The sequence below is a fragment of the Mauremys reevesii genome, linkage group 15 (genome assembly GCF_016161935.1).
Source record: "Mauremys reevesii isolate NIE-2019 linkage group 15, ASM1616193v1, whole genome shotgun sequence".
Classification (NCBI taxonomy): Eukaryota; Metazoa; Chordata; order Testudines; family Geoemydidae; genus Mauremys; species Mauremys reevesii.
Window position 1 is genome coordinate 40,116,656 of NC_052637.1, and position 6,287 is coordinate 40,122,942.

General features: G+C 44.2%; 1 long non-coding RNA gene across 1 annotated transcript; it reads right to left on the minus strand.

Annotated features, from left to right (window-relative positions):
- Positions 1-909: 909 nt before the first annotated feature.
- On the minus strand, positions 910-4,950 carry LOC120382821. The gene is made up of 3 exons (XR_005588238.1): positions 4,790-4,950; positions 3,216-3,323; positions 910-1,160 (listed from the first exon to the last, which is right to left on the minus strand). It is a non-coding gene; the product is annotated as an uncharacterized LOC120382821 (long non-coding RNA).
- Between the last annotated feature and the right edge of the window lie 1,337 nt (positions 4,951-6,287).

Below are 6,287 nucleotides of genomic sequence, written 5' to 3' on the forward strand. Positions count from 1 at the left end.
TCAGATGTTTCTGTTATTATTTCCTCTTGTACTAATACTCATCACTGAATGCGTCAATATCACCCCAGTTTTACAGAGAAATTAACCGAGGCAGAGAGAGGTGCCCACGGTCACACACTGACACAGCAGAGGTGGGTTAGAACCCACATCTGGTAGTCCTCTGCTTTAACCACTAGACTGTGATACCTTTTGAGAATTGCTTTTGGTATGTCTGTGTGGGATAAGGCTGTTTATTTGTAATGCACTGCAATGCAGAGAGAAATTCAATGTTTTTTTGCATTTGCATTTGCTAGCATGAAAGGAAGGCTGTCTATTTTCCCACATGGCCATTTTAATGGTCTGAACATCTACTCTTTCTTGCTGACAGCAGCTTCTGAAGCTGTGACCCAAGTTTGGCTGAGTTAGACAAGGCAGCTTCTTGTCTCGTCATTTCATCAGGCAACAGCAACAACGTAACTTCTCTACGCCCCCCAAGGAAATTCAAAGCAAGAGGCTACCACATGCTACATTTAGTGCTGATGCCCATCACTTGGGAGCACTCTGAAAGGCTTCTTTAGAGTTAGTAGGCTAAATGGGGTATATCAGGTTGAAGTGGTTTAGAAATGTTGCATTCAGTTTTTGAGTAAGTGGTAGAAAGTGAAGAACCCAAAGATTAAGCACTGAAACTTAAATCTCCACTGTTGACACAAGTAGTCTTGCTTTTCAGGTACAAAAACAAATAGACGCACACAGAGCTCTACTGTGATTTGTGTCTACTGGAACTACATCTTAACACAACCTAGCAGTGCATCACCTGGGAACTCTCCTACATGTCAGACGGTCCCTCTCCCCCTCCCAAAGGTGTCAGCTATACACACCAGTTTACTAGGATGCACATTCATATACTGTCATGCAGATGCAATTGCTGGTTATGATTTACTTGTGAAACTTTCAGATACTCAGTGTGATAAGCATAGTCTAAAACACTGGGTAGAAAGAAAGAACCATTCATGGCGGTTGTTTCTGCAAACTTGTTCTTGAAATCTCATGAAAACAGATTGTCTAATGAGATTTCTGATGCTTCCCACTGTTGATGGGCCACCAACACTGCCAAAACAGCCTCTCTTCATTTTCTCATTTCTGCTTCCTCTTCCTGCCAGAACCCAGATGAACAGAAGGGTCTGAAAGTAGAAAAAAGTGGCTAAGGCCCAACTGATATTTTGTATTAAATACACACAAAGGTTTGGTTCAGTCCAGTTCTTATTTTATCCATCTCTAATAAACAGACCATGTATGTTTGTGTATGAGGGAAGAGGCAAAAATCCACATGGATATTTCTGGGGATGTTCACAGTGCTGAGCTGAAATGCCAGAGGTATGATCAATTGTGAAGTGCTATAGCCTGAAATAAAAAATTTGAGGAGCATCCTGTCTCTCATCAACTGAAAAAAAGAACAGAGAGCATGTTAAAGTTTTCTAAATCCAGATGATGCAGGAACTAGAGTCATGGACAGAAAGCCAGTCTTCAGAGCCCAGTGATAGCTTCTAGGATGGGAAAAATGAAGTTATACAGTACAGACAAAACAGTGACAAGTCCTTGTGGCACCTTAGAGCCTAACAGAAGGCGTGAGCATTGGTCTGCTAAACCCAGGGTTGTGAGTTCAGTCCTTGAGGGGGCCATTTAGGGATCTGGGCAGGGCCAGCTTTAAGCCAATTCACCCAATTCCCAGGAATCAGGCCCAGTGCCTTTTAAATTTTTTTTTACTTACCCCGGCTGCGGTCTGCTCCGGGAGCTCCGGCTGGAGCGCGGCAAGCCCCGCGGCCCCGCTCTCCCAGCTGGATCTCCGGGCCCTTTAAATAGCCCCCAGAGCCCTGGGATAGCGGGGGGCTTGGGGGTTTGGGGGCTATTTAAAGGGCCAGGGCTCCAGCTGCCTCTGCTGCACCCCCTGCCCTGCCTGCACCAGCCCCGCCCCCGCTGCCTGCAGCCAGCTCTGCATCCCGTGCCCACAGCCAGCTCCTGCCAAACCCCCTGCCCTGTCTCCAGCCAACCCCTGCCACACACCCCTGCAGCCCTGCCCAAAGCCAGCCAGCCCCACACACACCCCTGCCCACACCAGCCCTGCACCCCCTGCCCTGCCTGCCCTGCCCGCACCCCCTGCCCTGTCTCCAGCCAACCCCTGCTGCACCCCCCTGCCTGAAGCCAGCCAGTCCCGCACTCCTCTGTCTCCAGCCCTGCCAACCCCTGCTCCACCCCCCTGCGGCCCTGCCTGAAGCCAGCCCGCCCCACACACCCGTCTCCAGCCAGCCCCGCACCCCTTGCCCTGCCTGCAGCCAGACCCTCCCTCCAGTCAGCCCCTGCCCTGCCTCCAACCAGCCCCATGTCCACTGCTGCCCTGCAGTTCCCAGGGCAGTAACCCTGCACACCTGCTTCAATGAGGGGGGCAGAGAGCAGCTGGGACCCACACATGTGCACACCCCCAGGGAGTGGCGAGGACCCACACATGTGAAACGGCCGTCATTAATAACCAATCAACAGCATATATGATGCAATGTACATAACTATATAAATAATATAATTATATATTACGGAAAGTAAATAATAGATGGAAGAAATGAAAGGCTTTTTTTTACATGTTTTTTGTTTTTTTCAGTCATCCCTGCCAGGGCCCTGCCGAAAATGTTCAAATTGAGCCCCGCACTTCCTAAAGCCGGCCCTGGATCTGTGGCAAAAATCTGTCTGGGGATTGGTCCTGCTTTGAGCAGGTGGTGGGACTAGATGATCTCCTGAGGCCCCTTCCAACCCTGATATTCTATTCAGGGCTCAAAATGGTGGAGGAGGCCCAGAGTGTAGGGAGGCTAAAATATGGCAGGAATTCATAAGTCTCCAAACAGCAGCTGTAAATTAAGTCTGGCACAGCATGTGTTTGTTTGGACAATAATGTCCTCAAAGCTTCATGATAAAACCATCTCCTTGCATGATGATCCATAATACTGCCAAAAGCTTCCTTAAACATTTGCCTCCACTGGGATGTAAACCAATCTTAACTATAGGGTCTGGTCTGACATTCTGTATGGAGAGGGGAAGAGGGAATATGAAAATGATTTTCTCTTACGTGGGGAGGAACCAAGGGAAAGGAGAGAGAGAGAGAGAGAGAGGAAGGGTCAGCCTTTTGTTAAGGCTTTTTTTTTTTTTTTTTTGTAATCCACAGCTTTAATTATTTCCTTGGAAAAACAAACCAGGCGATGGATCCTGGGATTCCGAGGAAAGAAGAGAGGAAGCAGTCTGTTTTTTGAAGCACCCTTGCCATGTGGCCGCTGCTGTGTGCCTTTTGTCTCGCTGGTTTCCTGAACATGGATGGAAAGTGTGTCTCTTTCATAATGCTGCTTCACTCTTTAGCCCCCCCACCATCCGCCCCGTCCCACTTTTATACAGTCGATAGGAGAAAAGAGCCAGCTGTAAAAAAAAAAAAGTCTTTTCATGTCTGTTACACTCCTTGACCCCCCTTCAACACCTTCTGATGCTCATTGGAGCTTTCATGATTTCTAATATTACATTAGGGCAAAATCTTTCTCCCATTGAAGTCAACAGGAGTTTGGCCACTGGGTTTGCAGTGGGCTGTTAACTTGGTATACTGGTAATATTTTGTCCCCAGAACATCCAAAAATGAGAACACAATTTAGTACTGAGCTTAATAAAGAAAGAAGATAACAATTAAACTGTTGAAAATCCCAACACAAGAGAGGGGCATATTGAACTCACAAACATCCATAAAACATATTAGTGTAAGATAAGTGGACATGAGGTCCAGGTGAACATAGGAAGCAAGGGAAACATAAAATTGGATTGCAAAGGAATAATTCCATGTGGTGATTATTACTTTTTATTAGAAATGGTCAGAAAATGGTAAATATATTGCAGGGGTGGAATTTTGAACTAAATGAACTTTTTTTTTCTCTTTTTGAATTTTTTTTGGAAAGAAATGGTGTGGGGTTTTGACTTTTTTTGGTTTGCTTTTTGTTTTCAGCTTTTCATCCCAAAGCATTCTATAGAAAGGAACATTTCCCACACAAAACCTTTTGCTTTTTGTGGGGAAGGGGGCGGGGGGAAATTTTTCAGCCAAAAAAAAAAAAGAGAGAGAGAAATATTCATCAGCTCTGGGAATGATTCTCTTTAGGATCTTGCCCTACCATAGAATATCATGTCAAATTAGTCCCAGTCCATATCTTCAAGGAACAATAATGTTATGAGCTGGATGAAACCTTGTTATGGGTGGAGTTAAAATCTCGCTGAGGTTGATGGGCATGAACTCACCCTTCAATTAACATAACTGTCAGGATAAATTAATCACAAGCCCCTATCTCAGACAAAAGGGTTATATGAATTCACCCAGGAGTTTTGGCCTGTGTGGGCAGATGGGCTTTAATGCGTATTGTGTTGGATAAGAGTGTGTGTATGGGTGTAGGAGCGGCAGAACACACAGACACAGAGGAGTGAAAAGTGAGAGAAACAGAAGCCACAAGCAAGAAAGCCACACAAGAGGCTGTAAGTGCAGTGTGACCCTAGGGAAAGCTAGAGAGACAGCTTGAGGTTGGCTAGAGGCATAGGACCATAAGCGAAACAACTGCTCCTTTTGTTCTTGGTTCCTCCTGCATTTGGAGAGGCAGGACTTTGTACATAACCAAGGCTGCATCAGAGAAAATGCCAGACTCCACCAATTTCTACTTCCATCCCTAGGGTCACGACCTTTGACTAGCAGCTCAGGTCTAAAATGGAAAACAAAAATAACCCGGGTTTTAGTCCTCAAAGACACCTTAAAGCTTCAGGATGTGAACTGTGGGTTGACATCTTCACTCCTTGGGCACAGTACAGCAAAGCTCATCTATGCAGGAGATGGAGCTTTCTCATGGTCAGTCCAAGATGGTGGAAGACTTGCAGCATGATCTAAGAACCACCACATGTGCCACCACCTTCCTCTCCAGTTGAAAGGTGACCTCAGCTTTGCCTGTGATGTCATAATTACATGATAGTGTACATGTAATATATTAAAAAAATACCCACACAATTTCCCCTGGAGAAATGAAGAAAGAAAAAATTAACCTCATGTAGTCATGTTGCTTAATGTACTTCTGGAAGGCATTCAGACATTACAGTGGCAAGGGCTATATGTAAACCTGAACAGAATAGAATAGACCACACTCAGGATATCACAGGCTACTATTCTTTTAATTTGTTGCTAGTAAATCAGTTCTCCTAAAATAAAGTTAGTGGGCCATCTATTTTCAGAAAATATCACATCTCGGAGAGCTGCACTGATTTGGATTTAGGCTTAAATGCAAAAGCTCAGGATACATAATGGCAGAAACATAAAGATGTTGAGAAGGTAGCCCAAAACCTTGCTGATTTGTTTCTATATATATATTTTTAAACAGGTAGCTCAAAAGTAATCAAAGGCCCTTTAGGATAAGAAGCCGGCATTGTGCAGATTTGGCCTGGGTTAATGTTTCACATTTTGGTTTCGGCTGCTCTGGTGGGTGGGGAGGGCTGTTAACATTTTTTAGGTGTCTATTATTTATGAGATCTGCCAAGTATTTGGCCAACCTAAAGCTGGGCACTGCTACGGAGTCACTGTTTAGTCTATTGAGGTATAAGTCAGATCCGTCTTTCCTTTTTTTCTACAGAAGTGCACCATCATGGCTTGCTAAGCTGGCGTAACAGTAAACAACAACTGTTACAAATGAACACTAGCCATTCCTCGAACACCCAGAGAGTCAAGTATTTTGAATAGGATAGGCCATTTTTGGATTCTTGGAATCATTTCCAAGATCCATCTCTGTAGGTAACTGACAAATATACTTAAAAAACCACTGCCACACTCAGCTAAGCTTAGTAAAGGTCATTAAAATATATTACATACTTTCCCTCTCCACAATATTTCCTTTTCCATTTTTGTTGATAACCCAAGATCCTTTCATGTAAAAGCAGAAAAACCTAGTTTGCAAAATTAACAAAAACAACAACAAAAACTTGCTCGGGATATTTCTGACACTTTCACTTCCAGCATCTGATAGTTCTGTAATACCAGATTTTCTCTGGGCATTTCAGAAACTAATTTTGGATGCAACCCAGAAAAAGGCAAAGATAAGTAGGGGATGCAAAATAATTTTTAGGGAAGGAGGAAAAACATACGTGAATCTTTAAAACCTCAAAAAAGTTTTGGGGAAATACTATTACTACTATGTCTAATGTTTAGCTTTTATAGAGAGTTTTTCATCAGTAGATCCCAAAGCATTTTGCAAAGGAGATCAGGA